The 19,793-nt window shown below is 39.4% G+C and overlaps 1 protein-coding gene across 22 annotated transcripts in view; it reads right to left on the bottom strand.

Moving 5' to 3' along the window:
• Nucleotides 1–19,793, bottom strand: part of tncb (tenascin Cb) — a 366,196-nt gene that overhangs the window by 182,816 nt on the left and 163,587 nt on the right. For 18 of the 22 annotated variants that reach the window (XM_072565496.1, XM_072565492.1, XM_072565500.1 and 15 more), the window contains one exon: nt 8,670–8,762. The exons of the other annotated variants lie outside the window; for them this stretch is intronic. The gene's annotated coding sequence lies outside the window, so the exon portion shown is untranslated. The remainder of the gene's footprint in view (nt 1–8,669; nt 8,763–19,793) is intronic. 22 annotated transcript variants of the gene reach the window in all.

The raw sequence follows: 19,793 nt of genomic DNA, 5'->3' as shown, positions 1-19,793 counted from the left end.
GAGATATGAAGCTGAGACTGTAGCCTTCTGCTCATCTGCAGTTCTGATGGTCTTGGACTGCAGTGAAGTTAGGTGGATCTATAATTGAATAGCATCATATAGAAGTGAACACTTCTCTTCAAAAGCAGCTTGACTGTTGTGACTCCACACTTGGCTTTCCCATTTGATTATGAATTCTTTGTGAGCTTGGGACAAGTTCAAATTGAGAACTGGCTGCAAATTGGCTGAAGCATTGATCAGCAAACTATGGTCCACTTCCCAAAACGACCACCTCAGGGGTACCATGTTTATTTTTTAATTGTTTGTGGGATGTGAGAATTACTGGCTAGACTCCTCCTGTTCTATGAGGTAAAAACAATGACTGCAGATGCTGAAAATCAAATACTGGATTAGTGGTGCTGGAAGAGCACAGCAGTTCAGGCAGCATCCAACGAGCAGCCTCCTGTTCTATGCTTTATGGGATGAGCTCTGTATCTACAGCAGTTCATGTGAACAATTCCTGCTATTTGCAGGTCTCAGAATGATCTCCATTTCTTTGACAAATTTTGTTCTCTGGATTGTTTCTGCTCCCCATGGTTTCAGCCTTTAATGTAGCCTTAACAAAGGATCACCAAGCTTTTCCTGTGTCCTGAATAAAGCCTGCTGGGTTGGAAGATGTGGAGAAGTTGGTGGAGCTGCAGATGCTGCTGGAGGAGGACATCCCCATGGGCCTCTGAGTGCTGTTGGACAGTTACCACAAGTTGGACCAGGTGGCAGAGTACTGTGAGAGGAATTACATCCATGCGGCAGATGAATGACGACCTCGCAAGGAAACCAAATCTAACACAACCCAGTTGCTAGTGAGTTTGGCCTACTAGATCAACACCTCTGCAAACAATGTCCTTCAGTAGCTGGGTATCTATCTGTAGGCATCCCAGCTTCAATGCATGAAATCATCAATTAATCATTTATCACAGAGTCCGGATGGTATCGGTGACGGTGAGTCATCCCAGCATATACTCGTGGTGGGAGACACTGAGCCCAGCGTGGGGGAAGAGTGAGCCCAGCGTGGAGGAGAGTAATCCCAGAGTGGGGGAGAGTGAGCCCTGAGGTGACTTCAGTGAGGTATGCTGAGCAGTGAAAAATAGAGCCTGAGGATCGACGATTTTGTCATTGGTTGGGTCTGGCGCTGATGATGGAAGGGCATCACACCAACATCGATGAAGTGGACCCCGGCGAGAGATCCCAATGTTGGGGGGGGGTCCAGGACAGGTGGTGGCAGAGGTAAATTCGCCTAGCGGTGAAAGATGGCATCTGAGATTTGGAGACTTCGATGTTCGTTGGGTCTGGCGAGGTGATGGTGGTTCTGAGCCAACTCAGAACTCTAACATACATGGACTTCTCTTTAAGTTATATCTTTTCATTTTCCTCTTATTCTGAAACTATCAAAATGGCACTGTATTGTGATGATGAATGAAAGCTTTTCACTGTATCTTATTGTAGTTTTCACTGATAAAATACACGTGAGAATAAAAATCTTTTATCCTCACATTTAACATTTACATTTTGTTAGACTGGGGCTGCTTAGGCTTTGAGTCTTTCCCTTTGCTGCTTAAATTCACACTTTGTGATATCTCTCAGTCTGTGACCTTAAATTAAATTGGTTTTGTAGCTGTTGATTTCTCTCATTGCAGCTGTGCTTGGTTCTATGGCAGAAATGCATAATCTGAGCTCCAATTATTCTCATGCATCTTCCCTTTCCCAGCTTCAATATCAATTTTGTGAAAAAGATTTTCCTTTGCCACAAGGAATCTTATCGTTACTCACAGAGCTTCAAATCTCTGGTCACTCTCCGAATGTCCACTGACTCAGGTCTGCTCCACAAGATGCAGTTCTGTTTCTGCTCTGCACTAACTAATGCACCTTCTCCAGAAGATCTTAACTCTCCTGTTTGCTGGTCTGAAATGATTCTGACTCACTTAATCAAAGACTAATTGTAGATCCTTCCTTGTTATGCCTTGCCACAAGGGACACAAAGATAAGATTCTTAAATGTCCATTTTTTTCCTGTTTTGTTGCTGACTGTGCTTGACCAGGCAACTTAAAGCTGAGTCTGAAAGTGCTGAAGAAAGGTCAGATCTCCACATCTGCCACAATATTTTATGTGCAGCTAAACTGAATCTGCACCTCATCATTTAGCCACTATTTAAGTTCAGGGATCTAAAGTACTGCATAATGTCATGTAGTAGAGGGAAACCATTGACTAATCTAACGAGGAGAAGTTCTTATATTGAACTAGAAGGAGTTTATTGCATATTAGTAACAAGTTACAGCTTCAGTTGTGTGGAGATGTACCTTTAAAGCGGGGTTATTCATCCTGTTTCAGCTTGAAGAGGGTACTGTAAACCTGTTGATGAGGTGTCTGCCCCATGGAAGGCAGAGAAAACAGGTTTGTATTTTTAAACTAGACAAAAGAAGCATGGGTGGATGGAGTCAGGCTCATGCAGATCCAGGGTTTTAGTTTTGATTTTAATTGTTGAAGTTGGGGTTTTGGGATTGAAGCTGCTAGATTCAGCAATTTGGGATAGTGTATTTCACCATAAATAAGCCACTCTGAAACCATAGGGATAAATGCTGTAAAGAATCTGTTGCTACAAAAAGCTCAAGTGTTCTCACTGCTGCAAGATTCCATCTGTCGGTGTTCCTTCTCCTGGACTGGAGAAGATCACAATTGAGGGGAATCTGTTCCACTGAATTTGCCTTTGGCAAGGCTGTGTTTATGAGATGCTGCAATATTGGAACAGTTGATGAGTAAAAGTTAAATAATACACTATTTTGTTAATTATTTTGATAAAGTTGATGTTGTGCTAATTCTCTTTTTTTTGTTTATGTCCTCATTGTGGTGTAAGAATGAAGTGTATTTTGCAGAAAGCCTACTAGTTTGAACAACTGAATCGCATCTGGAACACATTGAGTTATTCTTGCCTTTATATAAGGTGAAAGTTAAGGTCTAGGCCATTTTCTTGATATATTTTGAGGGGGATTGGACTTATCTATAACAATTGATATGATAGACATTGTTTGAGAGACTGCAGCAGACTTAAATGCTCAGTCGTACTTCTCTAAGATTTGAAACTGTTCTGTCCACATGTGGCATCGTTATTGCACTCTTCAGTTTTAACCTTTTAAAATCCTTACACTTGCATACAACACTATTCATGGACAAAGGGTTGAAGAGACCACAGGATAGAGAGAGGATGAGGCAATATGTCTCATGCTATTCAGGTTCCATTCTAATGTATTTATGCTGAAGCATTACCTGATGGAGTCACAGAAATCATAACTGATTCAATGATATGAAGCAATTTGGGATAGTGTATTTCACCATAAATAAGCCACTCTGAAACCATAGGGATAAATGCTGTAAAGAATGACACTCTGCACTCTGTGCGTTTTACAATAGGTGACAAAATATCACAATGACAGTGCACGATGTTAAGTTGAAATTATAAATTACACTTACTGTGAAATACCAGTATACACAGAAAAGATAATAATGAAGATAGTTTACTGATGCATGTCATGTATTTTCTTAAGCTGTCCTCATTTTGCTCTGACTTGCCTTAATGGAATTTTAATGTACAGTGTTTACTGATCCAACTTCTTGTCTTACCAAATGTTTCAAATGAAACGTAATTCTCAGAACTTGTCATAACTCTAAAATTATTGACTGTTTTTTCAAACTGCTGTACTGGACATTCTAATCATTATGGCACCATTGTCACAGAGAACAAACATTTTAAGATCATATTACAATGATTTGTTCATGTGCAAAAGGGTTACGAATGCAAGTTACTTTCTTGGTGCACTAAGCAAACATTAAGTTACTAGGTCAGCTTAGTCTTGAACATGTTCCCAATATTTTACTCTCTCAATCACCCTCTGTCTATGAGATACTTGGCTTCAACATCATTGAAAAATTAGTTCATGATGTTTCACGTAGGTATCTTGGGTCTCCATCTGGTCTAAGAATAGGCAACTGAAAAATAAGCTTGCAATGCTTAATCTAATAGACAGACAGCGGCTTTTATTGAATGTTTGTTGCATCATGTTAATCATATTTCCATTGATGGTTAGTTTAATGTGATGTGTCTCCGTTAATCTGCATGTTTTCTTGGCTAATCTGTATTTCTCATACAGGTATATAGGAACAGAGATTATGTACACTCATGTTGCATGTTCTCTATTTTGCTATTTGCATGGATTTGATGTATTATTTCAGCAAAAAGAACAGAAAATTTCCTGGCTTAGCTACACATGCAATTTTTGTTTTCAAAGGCTCAAGATAGTGAGTTTAAAACATTTAATTTCATCATATTACAATAATTCTGAAAGTAAGAACAGAAAATTAGTTAAGGATCTACAATTTATCTCCAACAGACTGCCCAGAATGAAACCACTAAGCAATTGAAAGCATTCTTGAAGATTGTGGTATTGAAGTGCTGCCCAGTTATCAGGCAGATGGTTCATTCACATGGAGACTGTTGCTGGGGATACGATTTATATTCTGGTACAGTCTTTTTAAATGCAACCAAATATCTCACCACAGTCCCCTGACATACGTGTCAGGAAGTGCCAGAAATGGTAATTTTGTTAAACACATCTGCGAGATTTAATAGCATCAGAAGGCAAAGAGTCTGCTTCTTCACCCGAATGAAGAGCTATTTAACCACAATGACATTTATCTTTTTGCTCTCATGGAGAAGAAAGTATGTATTTGCATGCAACACTGATGTGAGCCAGTCAGACAATTAAGTGTCTACCATTTTTCTATTCAATTTGAACATGTTTGCTCAACATGATCATATCATGTGTACATAGGAGGAACAACTAGCAGATATGTAAACTTTAATTTACCGTTAAAGGGAAGAAGATATGCAAATGAAAATTTGTGGTTTAATATTAATATGGAAGAATTCTTGCACCATCCATTCAATGGATGAATCAAATATTTCTGTTTAATAGTAGAGGTGAAATGTTTACACCATTACATTATAGGGATTTTTAACTGAGATACTTTTCTCTTACTCAATCTAAAAGATAACCCATCGAAAGGAGCTATGAATCCTTACATTCGCATTAAAGCCGAGAAGGTTTTTAACTTCAAACTGTTTTCAGTTTCCACTTTCTTTTGCACTAGTTCTAAACATATTACATAAGAAGCAGGATCCGTCACAAAACGGGCCATGCTGCCTGCGTTTTGCACAATGTCATGTGCTCAAGGTGAGATATTTACTGAAATAAAGTTAAGATGTCTGTTTGCGTATAAGAGGTGTGCCTCATGGTCGAAGAGCCAAGCTTCTGGCAGTCTACAATAGACATTTTTTGATTGCATTTCAGTCAAAACATTCCCCTTTTTAGAAAAAAAAGAGTACTACCATGTACATTTTGAATTACCCAATATATCCAAGAAACACATGACTATTATTATTCATTAGCAGTATATAAGTTGTATCACTCTTTGCCTCTGTGCTGATCTCTGAATCTTAGCATATGGGTGTTTACTATCATTTAGCTGTTGGACTGTTTCCCCAGGGATGTCATTCAGTTTCTGTAGTTAGGAGAGTGTGGACCTCGGAATGTGATGGATAATGTGTGATCTGTGAAGGTCATTCTCATGACCAAGATCTCATCCAATTCTTCCTGATCAGCTACCATCAGTTAAGGAGCAGCTTCTGCCATTGAGTGCATGGACCTGCGTTTCTAATGATCTACCTTGTCAGTTCTGTTCATTTCATATAATTCCTAAAACCAGAAGATCATAAGATGTGGAAACAGAAGTAGACCATTTGGCCAACTGGTTTGCTCCACTATTTATTGAATTCACGATTCATCTGACAATACTCAAATCCCTTTTGCTGCTTCAACCCCATAATCCTTGTTTCCCTTACTGATTACAAATCTGTCTATCTCAGCCTTGAGTATACTTAATTACCCAGCCTCTACATCCTCTATAGCCCCTTTCTTCTCATCTCTGTCTCAAATGGGTAACCCTTCTAGGATTCCACTCAGATCTGGTCCATGGCCAATGGTTTAAGGTGCTGTGAGATGATGCAAAGAGGTAGCAGTCCAAGTTTTTGACTTGCTCTGGCTGTGATGAATGGCATCCACTTTGCCATCTATGAGTTGGGTCTCCACATCCTTGCTTAATTTGTTGCAATGGGCTCACAAAGTAATTTAACCTCTTGACATGTACCACATGATAAAGTATAGTCACAACCTTTCTTTCAGTTTAATTTTGGATCACTGTCTTATGCCATTTCTCACAGATCTGTGAAGGTTATGATGTTGCATGATACACCAATGTCTCTTTGATGCTTTATGTTGTCCTGGTGTTCTCCTTATCCAGTCCTCACTCGAACACTCACAAAGCACGTCTCCCCTACCTACCTGACTGAACCAACATGTTGTGTGGTATAGAATGATTCAGCAGAATCTTCAACCGATATCACTCCAGTGGCTTGCACTTTGTGCGTGCTTCGAGCCACCACTTGTGTGAGAAATGATTCAACTTCTTGCTGTGAGAGCACTGATTTCTCCATGTTCGACATGCCTTCTTCTTCTATGCATGGTGTCTTGCTGGTGTCCTTCACAAATTTAAATCCTACCCTTTGCCTGTGATCGCTCTGCTCTCTGTGGCTGGAGGATTTGTTAACATAATGCAAGGCATGGCCTATTCAGCCATGAATATGTTCCAGCTGTTCATGCACAAATCTGGCACTTCTACCCACATCAATTGCTTTCCAAAGCATGAGCTCTCCCCTCTCAATAGATGTCCTTTCATTGCCTGATCTCCTTTCCTCATACAATAACCAAATCATTTCGTACTTGCACAAATTCACAGGTCTCAAAGAGTTGAGTTAATGATGTTATGTTGATATGAAATATGCTTTCAAACAATCTCTTCCCGATTGTGATAAATGTTTAGCAACTTGTAACTGTTCTGGGTTGCTCAACAAATCTGTTGCTACTCCACAATTTCGTCATTTACCTGGAACTTAATTGTGTTTTGCTTCATATCCCCTGTCTTGCAAACAGGAACTGCTAAGGGAAAAGCTGGAGCTATTTTCTCTTAACCCGTGTTTTTACTGTGGATCACTCTTTTTGCTCTTTTCTTGTGGTAGCTCACAGCTCTATGACTGTCTGACTCAACTTGTGATTTCATTCTGCTCTGCAACTTTCACCTCAGTGTCACTCCTAATACCATGTTTTGTGTGTACAATGCGCTAGTGTGTTCAGCATGAACTCTTTAATGAATTGAAATTTTGATGTCTGCCTGCAGCGTGTGTCTCATGGTAGAGCTCAAATGGAGGTGGCAGATCAGGACGATTATTTGTACATGTTTATATTTCAATCCAAACATCTAGAGTACATTAATTAGCCATTTTTTTCAGGCCTAAGATGAAGCCTGAAAAATTACGTTGGGTGCAAAGGCACTAATAAGAGCATTTGAAAAAACTTTTGAATAGAAATGTTTTATAATTTACTAACACGTCGACTGTAACAACCTCACATGAGCAGATGGTTCTATGGATTGATTCAAAATCATTCTCAATCGTTTAAAATTGGTTTATTCACTGGGATTGACAAACCCATCTTTAGTTTTATTAATTAAATTGTATCAAGCTATTACTCTTGAACAAAGAAGTATTTTTAAATAAACTTTTTTTTAAAAAACAAGTTACATTTTAGAAAGTTGCCCAGTTGTGCTGGCTGAATGCAGATTCTGAGTGGAAACTTTTAGAAAAAAAAAATTCTTAGTGCTGTTTCTTCGAGATGATGAAATTTTGCTTGCAATTAGCATCAGAATTACCAATTTGGTAAAATTGTGGACATTTTAGCTTGTATAATTTTATACGACCAAACTTCAATAACAAGGAGAGTCGTGTGATCAAACGGGAACCCTCACTGTTAATTTTAGTTCAGCAGTGATGTTACAAGCCCACCCAGGGCTGGCTAGACTTATGAAAGCAGGAAAATAAACACACTTATCATATTCTAGCTTAAGATAGGAATTACATAATGCAGCTTATTAAGAATAACATGAACATGAATAGAGTAAACTGAAATATGTTTCAGGATCTGTTATTCATGCTCCTAACTTATCCTGTGCAAAATAACAAGCCATTCAAAATTTCACCAACTTGACCGATAGTAAATTCAATAACACAAATTACAATTGGATTTCTTCAGATTCAGCTACCGGAAGAACTGCTGCACTTGGGATAATGCCCCCTTGACCCCACATTTCCTTTTAGCCTTTGAAGTTTAATCAGAACAAAGGGACTCTCAACATTTGTTTGTCGACTTTATATAATGTACTCCCAATTGCATTTGGAAACTCCAGTTTAAAAATGTTGTTTAAATACACTGCCTTTCCATGGTAGGACCCTTGAATGTTCTTCCATCTGCAGTCGGAAAGAAAAAGCTTGACCAAGACTTTTGACGGTATTTTATTTTGATGATTAATGCCCAATCTACAAGTGCACTGCCTTCCAATGATGCTTGTCATCCTACCTATGGGTTAATATTGAGGCCAGAGGAGCAGAAGGCTTATGTAACAGGTATTGAACCAAGGGATCCACATATTTCACAGTTGATAACCTGAGAAGAGAGAAGCAGACTACTTACGTGAAACCCAATGGTTCTTTGGGTCAGAAATCTATCCTCTCAGAAGCAGGATTTTGGATAATTTCCAGCAACAAGCGAAAGGTTGGAGTGCAGCTGTAGAAAGTGAGAAAAGTTCAGACCATCTGAAAGCTGCTTTTTATGTGTGTGAACATAAAACGACCTATGATATGGCATGAACTGCATTCTAATACTCAATGATGAAAAGTGTGAGAATTATACGATACTGCTGCAGTACAGTGTGTCATTGCAGAGGCTGAGATTAAAGGCCTTAGTTGCGGCAGCGTAAAGAAATGATTTCAGGATAGAAATTCATCTTGTGCTATGGCGAGAAATGGACGATACCATCATTGTACACAGCACCTGCTATTCAGCTCTATAGCAGTCAATGGAATTTAATATCAGACATTGTGTGAGCATGAGGCTGATTAGATACTGCTCATTTTGTGACAGTGCCTGAGATGAAATTCCAGCCTTTAAAATAGGACAGGAGAACGATGAGCATTCAGTTACCAAACTCAGAGAAAAGGAATTGTTTTTAAAGCACATTTATTTCTCAAGAGAAAAATGAGTTGTCAAATAATTTCATGCAATACGATAGCAACAAAATTAAATTAATGTAGGTTTTCCTCTTACTGGACTGCAGGACTGCCTACGTAGAGGCAACTTGAAGTGGCAGACAACATGAGAGAGAATGCCAAGTTACCTTTATGTAATAAAAGAGCAGAAAGTTCTATTACAGATTAGTGAGTCTCCTTGCCCCCTCTTCTTTGATGCACTGTGTCTGGACTGACCTTTTACATTCAAACACAATTATAGAAAAATAATGCCCCTACTATGTTCAGTTTCTTAACAGCTAAATCTTTTGAAATGCCAAGTACTGGAAATAATTAATTGGGAGATGGCTTGGTAGCAGGCAGGTGAGGTGCAAGCAGGTAGAATAGAGATACATTTGTTTTTATCCCTGAATGGGATGTGGGTACTGTTGCACATCCTTAGTTGTCCTTGAACCAAGTGGCTTGCTAGGCCATTTTAGAAGAGTCACCTGTATTGCTAGAGGTCTAGAGTCAATGTAGGTCAGCTCAAATAAGGACAGCATATGTTCTTCCCTAAAGGACATTAGTGAACCGGATTTCTCATTTTACAATCACCACTGGTTACACAGTTGCCATTAGATGAGCTTTCAATTCCAGTTGTATTTGTATTTTACCATGATAGAATTCAAACCCACGACCCCAAAACATTCACCTCCATCTGTGAATTACCAGCCCAGAGACATTACCACTGTGCCACAGCTTATGGGAGGGGTTAACGTGGTAAGTGGGTGAGGCAGTTAGGGTGCCAAATGGGTGAGGGACAGAGGTATCAGATGATGAAGAGTTGGGTATCATCCTAATCATCACCTGGTACTTAAAACAGGTTTTAATGCTGTAACCTTTCCTGAGCAATTATTAAGCTTCAGTCAGTCAAAATCATCTAATATCTCCCATTATACCAGATTTGGATATGTTTCAAAACATTCCAGACACTAGGTAAATGCCCACCTGAAGTTTCAACGTCCTGGACAATTCAACAGAATCAGTTTAGACTTCCAGAATGTCCCAATACATAATTCCAGACTTCTCTGCAGCAATGGCTACCTTCTAAACAGAAGATCCTGACTAAGGCATATCCCCAGGTGACTAAAAAATGGATTAACTACTTTTCTGAGGGTTGTTCTATATATGATGTGCATACCAAGTCAAATAAAACACAAATTGCACATCACTATGTAACTTCAATCAATTCACAACAAATGCTCGGATGATTCTCAGATCATAGAATTCATCAAAGGCACAAAATCATTCAGTTTAAACAGAGCACTGTTTATTGGTAGCACTCTTCTTCGAGTGTCAAGGTTCTGATTGAAGAGCTACGTCAGGGCTTGGGCAAAATAAGCAAGGCTGACATTCCAGTACAATATGGAGGGAAACTGCTGTAGATTCTGTTAATCAGATGTTACATTGAATTGCGACTCAGTCTAATTGTTTTTATCTGGTTGTTTATACAAGATTTCATGGCACTATTTTGAAAAAGAGCAAGGCAGTTGTTCCTTATGTCCTGGTCAATATTTATCCTCAATGATATCATAAAAATTGATTTGTCATTATCACATTGTTATTTTTTTGAGTTTGCTGTGTGCAAGTTGGTTTACTATGCTTCCTACATGACAATGGTATACAATTCAAAAATACTTCACTTGCTTTACAATGTTTTGAGCTGTGTGTTGACCATTACATTCATGTAGTCAGTTTTGGTTGTATTTTAACATTTCATCAGAAAGACAGTATCTCAAACAGTGCAGGTCTCCCTCAGTACTGCAAGTGATTCTTAGCTTTAGAGGCTAAATACATAATGCTATGTAGTAGAAAGCAAACACTTGTATTTATATAGTGCTATTCACAACCAGACTTTTCAAAGCACTGTACAGCCAAGGGAATACTTTTTTAGTAGAATCATTGTTGTAATGCAGGGAATGCAGCAGCTAATAAGTACCCAGCAAACTTCCACAAACAACAATATGATAATGCAAGGCTTCTTTTTGTAATGTTGATTAGGGGATTAATATTGGCCAGGATACTAAAGATAACTTCCCTTCTCTTTGAAATGGGATCATTTATATTCAAGTAGTCAGTTTTGGCTGTATCTTAACACTTCATCAGAAAGACAGTATCTCAACAGTGCAGTTCTCCCTCAGTACTGCACTGGTGTGCCAGTCTCGAAACTTAGGTTCTGGAGTGTGACTTGGTTCTGGGACCTTGCAATTCAGAGGCAAAATAAATTGAATGAGATGAAAAATGGTGGAAATTTTCCCATTTCCCAATTTTGCTCCTCCAGTGATTATACATTCCTAATTGGAAAACCCTACTCAGGCAGCCATTGGTGGCGACTTCCAGTAGCTGGTTCAAATTGATACACTTGGAGTTCCTGTTGTCCACTGAGGCGCTGATAATTTTAAATTCCTAAATTTGAATATTTCTAATATTGCTAGTTTTTTTGATGAATGTTTACATTTAAACAAATAAGTTTGTTTATCATAAATTACAAAGAGTTACAGATTCAAAACTTTAGTTTTAATATATTCTGGGTACTTTGAAAGGAACAATGGTTAAGAGAGTGGTAATTAAGCAGTTAAATGAGTAATCCAGTTTTGAATATGCTTTACAGAATGCAAACACCAATTTTTGTTCAAAGTGCTGTTGGATTGATGATAGATTTTGCAGATGTCATTTGCTTTGCTTTTTCCATTCCAGCTTCCTCCAAAGTCTGGGATGATATGACACAGACCACTGCAATGTCACTGCAAACATGAACTAATATGGTGTAGAAGAATATGTAAATGGATTGGTGAGTTCAGCTCCTGATTATGCACCGGATGCCAAAACATGCTGTGAATACGAAATAATTGAGAATTCGTGAAGCAGACGTTCTTTTCACTCCACAGAATCGAGAGACACACAGAGAGAAAATCAGGATAACAAGCAGAACTGGGACATATTAGCTTTTTCAGTTGAAATCCTCAGCTTTTTAAGTACAAACTTTGTATTTGTTCACAGGGCTCTTATGGTTGTTGCCAAATCCACAACTACATAGTTCCTTAGACTGAGAAAATTACATGATTTACCAATAACCCACAGTGTGGTTATCCTTGTAATTATATTTTGTTTGGTCTCAAACTAAGTTAGAAAGAAATGGTTTGAAATGTGAATGCCCACAGGGGTAATACATCATTGTACTTTGTTTAGACAGAATGCTTTGGTGAAGCAGGTTATTATCAACTTAACCATAGTGAAAGTCACTCAGCAATTGTCCAATTTAATCCCCAGATTTCAGGAAATGTCGGACATTCAAGAATGAGTGCAGTATGCCCGTATCAAATCGATGTTTCAAAAATATATACATCAAAGCTTCTCAAGTAATTGTTTAAAAATCACACCTGGATCTATTATTGTAGCAACAAGCAAACGTGAGATTTAAGGAATCACTGAAGCTCTTTTGTACTTTGATGCTCTTCTGAAATTGGCAAGACACTCCACTTTCAGTTTGAGCTTTAGATTGCTAAAATAAGTAAAAGGTTAAAATTATGGTAGCTAATCCACCTTTATTTTCAGGCACTTTTGTTGTGAAATTAGAACAAAATATTCTAACTGCAACTTTGATGACCATTTTTGACAAGGACCATCAATGATCAGATCACTTAAATGGGAGGTGGCTGTATTCAAAGTTTAATGGCAAGGCTCTGATAATAACTATTGAGTTATATTTCATGTTCTAGTGGATAGCATTCTAATTCGAGGTGCAACATTTGTCTGGACTGTTTGCATACAGGTATGCACATAACTCTATCAAAATAGGTAAAGTAAGAAGGGGTGCCTCCTCACTCTCAGTCAATATAGTTTCAAGTAACTGGGCCTCCTCAGCACTGAGTCAACTAACTGTGATGCAGCACATGATGCACCTCCCCTCCAAGGAATCGTACTTACTTTATTGTGGACTCAGTCACTCAGGTTGGCATGAGCTAAAAATGAAACTTGCCTTTGTGTTGATACTGAACTTGCAGTGCAAATACGCTGACAGAACCACTTTCAGGCAGACCGAAGTTGAATAATTGCAATTAAAAGTAATACCAAAGTGCAATACAAATTCTTAGTTCGTTTCATGTTGCGTCCTCACAATTAAAGTCTGCTCTCCCTTTAGCTCCAGGTAAAGGAAAGAACTGCTTTTGAATCTCAAAGGAATGTTTCCATTTATTCACGAGGGTTCCATTCTTTTCTACCCATCATAAAAAATCACCAGGGGAGGCCAGAGAGAGAATTAAAGCGTGGATATGTTACATACCCATAACAAAACTTACTCAATTTTTAACTCACCAAATTAAACAAAGCAAATCAAGCAAACTCCATCATGGACATGTTATCCTCTTTCTGCTCTATTCTCATTCCTTGCTGTGTCCAGGCAAAGTTTCTGACACAGATGGTAAAGACGGAAGTCTACATCAACAAGGTTGTGTCTCAGTTACATTAACAGCTGCGTTGCCACAATAAAGCACTTCAGGATCAGATGTAGCAGAAGCTGCATTTGTAGATTGAGATCATAGAATATTAATTAGCCTCAGGATGAGGCGCATGCCTGGCTGTTGTTTGGAAAGACAGAACATTAAAATTTTGTTAATTTACATTAGTATACTAATATTTTAATAATCTCTCCTGTACTTTTGTGATAATGAAAAGACTGGGGACTTCAACCAGATTCTGAAATAAGTCACTGATTCCAAGTCAGAAGATACACTTTTATTCTGAAAAGATATGCTCTCAAAGCTTAATGTGTTTTCCAAGGAATTTTTGTTTTGTTAACCATCAATTCCAAACTTAGATGACAGGAACCAAACAATCCATGTAGATAGGTTTCTATGTGTTTATTTGGCAATAACTCAAATGCACTAAATGTCAAACTTGTGCTGCCTAAGAAGAATTAGTCATGGAAGAATAATTCTGTCATCAGACTGTTGCCCACACCATACCTTCCAAATGATTTAACTCTGATTACTGAAAGTGCTCTTGCAAAAGAGTAGGACAGATATAGTTACATACATTGTCATAGCTGATTTTAGCAAATTAAGCCATCTGTACTAACTGAGAAACTGCTCATTTGTTCCAATTCACCTCCTCACGATATCTGAATTTGGTAATGGCATTCAGTCAGGGTCTATTCTCAGTGAATTGGGCAATAAAACCCCATCTAAACTGAGGTTCACAAAAGTAAAAACCTTCAAGTGTATAAAACAGGGATGAGTGAAGACTATGGGCAGGATGTTGGGGAAGCAATCTGCATCTGACCTGTTGGTTGGAGAGTCAGTGAGAGATTCATGTAGCTATCTCTGGGGTAGGACAGCTGAAGCGCAAGACAATTGGGCAATTGAGAGGCCCATTGGTTAGACTTTTCCCTGAGATCAGGATGCTGGAGATAGAAGTCCACACCACTGATAGTTGCCAGACAAATCAGAAAAAGGCAGTGTCACTAGGGAATGGTGGTTGCTGCTAGAATGACAGCTATCCAAGATCCAGAACTGTACAGCAGCCCAGACCTATGATAAAGGTAAACAATAGCAGAGATTTTACAGGATGGGGCTCACAGTGTAGGTGTGTTTAGAAGGGGGTTTGGCATTAAGTGCACTGGGTTGGCACTCTGGATCCTTCCTGATGTTGAGTGCCTTGATCAGACACAGTCTGCATGTCAACTATTTAGGTAAAGTTAGATCACATGGGATTGAGGGAGAGCTTGCCAATTGGATACAAACTTGACTTGATGATAGGAGACAGAGGGTGGTAGCGGGGGGGGGCTTTTTTTCAGACTGGAAGGCTGTGATCAGCAGTCTTCCACAGGGATTGGTGCTGGGTCCACTTCTGTTTGTAATTTATATGAACAATTTGGATGAGAAATTAGGAGGCATTGTTCGTTAGCTTGTGGATGATTGGTGGTATAGTTGACAGTAAGGATGGTTATCTAGGAGTACAAAGGGATCTTGATCAATTGGATCAATTGGCTAAGGAGAGGCAGATGGAATTTTATTATGATAAATGTGAGATAGTGCATTTTGGTAAAACAAACAAGGGAAGGACATTACGATTAATGGTAGGGCCCTGGGTAGTGTTGCCAAGCAGAAAGACTGAGGGGTTCATAGTCCTTTGAAAGTTGCATCCCAGGTAGACAGGGTGGTTAAGAAGATGTTCAGCATACTTGACTTCCTTGCTCAGACCATTGAGTATAGGAGCTGGGAGATCACGTTGAGGTTGTACAGGATGTTAGTGAAGTCATGTTTGGAGTACTGAATACAGCCTGGTCACCCTGCTATAGGAAGGATATTACTACATTGGAAAAGGTTTAGAAAAGATTTACCAGGATGTTGCCAGGAATGGAGGGTTTGAGTTATGAGGACAGACTGGATGGGCTGGGATTCTTTCACTGGAGCATAGGATGTTGAGGGATGACCTTATAGATGTTGATAAGATCATGGGGGCATAGATAAGGTGTTTTTTCCTTAGGGTGGGAGATTTCAAGTCTAGAGAGCATATTTTTAAGATGAGAGGAGAAAGGGATCTGATGGACAAATCTTCACATGGAAGGTAGTTATTTATGTGGAACGAACTGCCAGACGAACTATTGGTACAATTACTACATTTGAAAGACATTGGGAAAGGTAAATGAATAGGAAAGGTTTAGAGGGATATGGGTAAAATGCAGGCAAGAGGGACTAGATTAGCTTGAGAAACTTGGTTGGCATGGACTAGTTCAACCAAAGGGTCTGCTTCCTGATGAAGGGCTTTTGCCCGAAACGTCGATTTCGCTGCTCGTTGGATGCTGCCTGAACTGCTGTGCTCTTCCAGCACCACTAATCCAGTATCTGCTTCTGTGGTGTATGACACTATGTCCTGATTGAGTGCCTTTGAAGTAGGAAACCCAACTCTTCCCTTTCCCATCCAGGACACAATAAGCAGGTCCACACAGGTTTACTTGCCACACCTTTGTGCAGTGACCAGATCATCCACAGCTGCATGTATACTAGCAGTGGCAAGAAAACTTTATTTTAACTGGCACCTTATCAACTGGAACTCTTGATACACCAGCAAAAATCATATAACTCAAATACCGTGATCTACTGCAACGTCCAAGTATTTACGCTGTAAATAAAGTATAACAGTGATATGTATACCTCTGCATTATATTTGTATTACTTATTGTGTGCTTAAACATTGAGTTTCGGCAATGTGTTAATGTTTTTACAAAGATTTTTTGAGCAATGTTTATGTCTCAAAGTTTTGCTTGGTCAGGGTTTACTGTGGTTATGGTTACCTCTTGGTTATCAGAATACTTGATCAATCAACACCCTTCTGTTCCCATTGGGGCCAGTTAATAAACATTTTTCCATAATTTTAAATGGCCATGAATTACCCACGAAAGGGCTTCAATTGGCAGTGGGCAGAAAAGCCATCCATGGGCCGCCCTTCCCTAAACCTAATCAGGGTGAGACTACAGTGTTAGAGTGATGGAGAATTCGTCTGAGTGAGACAGAGCCTGAGTCAGTGCGTCTGGGAACTTGGTTTAATATGGGAATACAACTAGTAAATCCTTTTCAAGTTTAATTTTGGAGTAAATTCCAGATTCTGACCTCGTTAAAACAGCCTGCCTGATAGTTATCTAACAATTCTCCAAAATCTATTGCCTGAATAATGTGCTGACTACTGGTGCAGGAAGCTAAGCTATAAGTGACTCATTGCAGCTCTCCATAAGGAAGGGATTTAAAAGCACAGAGTTAAGAAAGGTGCATGGTTAGTGTGAGGAAGACTTCACTTGAGAGGTCTAGAGGTGATAGGCATGTTAATATATCTGAAAATTTGGATGAAACTGGGAATTCAGTTCAGTGGGAGAAAGAGCTTTTTTTAAGTAAGGCTTACTACAAGGAGAAACGTGTTGATAAGGAGGAAGTTTACTGAGGGAGGTGATGGGAAGGAGGTGACTTTTCTCTTTTTAGTAAGTTCATTGGTTAGTAAGTAACTACTATTATGGAATCTCTTTTAATTGTTGTAGAAAAATGTGTAATTTTGAAAGACATTGCCATATTTCAATTTAACTGAGAAACACCTTAAATAAGGGAAAGTCAGAGCCAATACAACAATGTAATACAAGTAATTCAAAGCAGAATAGAGTTAACGTAAGGAATCCTAGAAATCAGAGTAATCATAGAACTGCGAGAGTGTGGAAACAGGCCATTTGGCCCAAACAAGTGCACACCAATCCCACTTAATATTAAAACACAGCAGTTTAGGTTGATCTTGTGGAATATGGAGCGTGTGTTATATGGCAAGTCCTGGGCATTACTGATATTTGAAGTAACTGCATGTGAAGGAAGTGCCATCATAGTCAGGACCCTGAAACACCACATTTCAGAGCTCCAGCAGGGACTAGAGTCACTTCTGTGAGGCTGACAGCATGGATGTAGATTTGCTCACTCAGCTGGAAGGTTCGTTTTAGCAAATCTACATCCAGAACTTCAACCTGAGTGACAAATCTTCTCAAAACTCTCTATCATGTTCAGAGAATTGGTCACACAGCAGCATAAGGGTTTGGAGGCAGAAAAGAAATGGTCGACCATTGGGTAGTCCAGGACAAACAGGACAGTAATTCCAGAGTCCTGGAGGTCCTGCTCAAAAATTGGTTTCCCATTTTGGAAACTAATGAGGGCCCTGGTTCCTCAAGCAAGTGCAGTCAGAGCCACGTTGGTGCCACTATGAGTGGCTCAGTTTTATTGGAGAGGAGGAAGAATAGTGTTCCAGGATTTGTCAGTTCAGGGAATTGCCAGGAGTTTCTGTGGTTATGTATGTGACTCCAGGATGGAATGTTGCCTCCCTGGTTGACAGGGCCAGGTTGTCATAAATTGGCTCAGAATATACTTCTGGGGGATGGTGAACAGATTGAGGCTGTAGTCCATGATGATATAATGACTGAACTGAAGTTATGTCAGCTAACCTCAATCCTGTGAGCTGCACATCCTGCAGTGTATGGGAAGGCTTGGACACTCCTGACCACATCTGTAGGAAGTGCCACCAATTTGACCAGACCGAGCAAATGTTTTGGAGCTTGCGCATTGGCTGGAAACACGACAGTACATTCATGAGGTTAAGAAGATGCTTTTAGACACAGATACCCTTGAGGAGGTGAAGTTGGAGAAGGAATGGGTAATAACCAGTCAGGAGGAGACAATCACGTAGTCAGCAAAACCCCCACATCTCATTTAAAGACAGTTTTTCTAGCAAGCTTTGAGAAGATTTGTAGCTCAGGTTGAGGTTCTGTTTGTCATTTTGCTCACTGAGCCGGAAAGTTCATTTTCAGATATTTCGTCACCATACTAGGTAACATCATCATACAGACAACAAGCAAAACTAATGTCATTTACAAAATACCTTACAAGAACCATAACAAACACTACCTTGAACAAACATGCAGAAAACTAGCCACCAGGATACATGAACATCAACCAGCCACAAAAAGACATGACCCACTATCGCTAGTATCCTTACATGTAGATGAGGAAGGACATCACTTCGACTGGGACAACACATCCATCCTAGGACAAGCCAAACAGAGACATGAAAATTCTGAGAAGCATGGAATTCCAACTGAAACTCTATCAACAAACATATTGCATGGGACCCCATTTACCACCCGCTGAGGAAAAGCACAGGAAATGACATCATCACAGGATATGACATCACCAACTCAAGGAAACCTAAACACATAAATAGAAAGCAGGTCACGAACACCAATACTTCACTGCAAGCTTACTGATGATGTTACCTAGGACAGTTTTCCTGTATTGGAAAGCAGAGTGACAATTCCTCTGGACAGTGCAGCCAAAGTCCAGATGAGGGGAACAGTAGAAAAGATGATAACAAGGGCAATAGTGGTAGGAGACTCAATCATGTGGAATACAGACATCTGACCCTGTGGCTGGAGGCATGACCTCAGAATAGTATATTGCCTCCCTGAGACCAGGGTAAAGGATATCACTGAATGGTTGTGGAGCATTCTAATGTGGGAGGGCAAACTTTGAGAGTAGTGTTTCAAATTGGTACCAACAACATAGGTTGGAAGAGGAACACAAGAAATTAAGGAGCTAGGTAATAGTGTTACATGCCCGGGAGAGTAGGAACAGGCAGAGTTGGTAGAGGAGGGTTTCTAGATTCTTGGATCTGAGATTCCATTTCTAGGGAATGTGGGACCTTTATACCTGAATCATAGCAGGACCAATATCCTTGCAGGGAGTTTTGCTTGTATTGTTATTGAGGTTTAAACAGTGGGATGGTATATGGAGTGAAGGTGAAATAAGGGGTGCTGCACAGACAAATGTAAAAGAAAAATCAAGTCAATATGCAGGAAAGAGCACATATAATCAAATTAAGGGGAAGGGAACTTCACAAGTCTAGCTGGCATTTATTTTAATGCAAGGGGATGTATGAGTAAGGCATGAGTAAGTCAAGGATGCTGATTAACACATGGGGAAATTAGATTATCACTATCACAGAAATGGCT

The sequence above is a fragment of the Chiloscyllium punctatum genome, chromosome 49 (genome assembly GCF_047496795.1).
Source record: "Chiloscyllium punctatum isolate Juve2018m chromosome 49, sChiPun1.3, whole genome shotgun sequence".
Lineage (NCBI taxonomy): Eukaryota > Metazoa > Chordata > Chondrichthyes > Orectolobiformes > Hemiscylliidae > Chiloscyllium > Chiloscyllium punctatum.
This window is presented reverse-complemented; position numbering and strand designations above follow the sequence as displayed.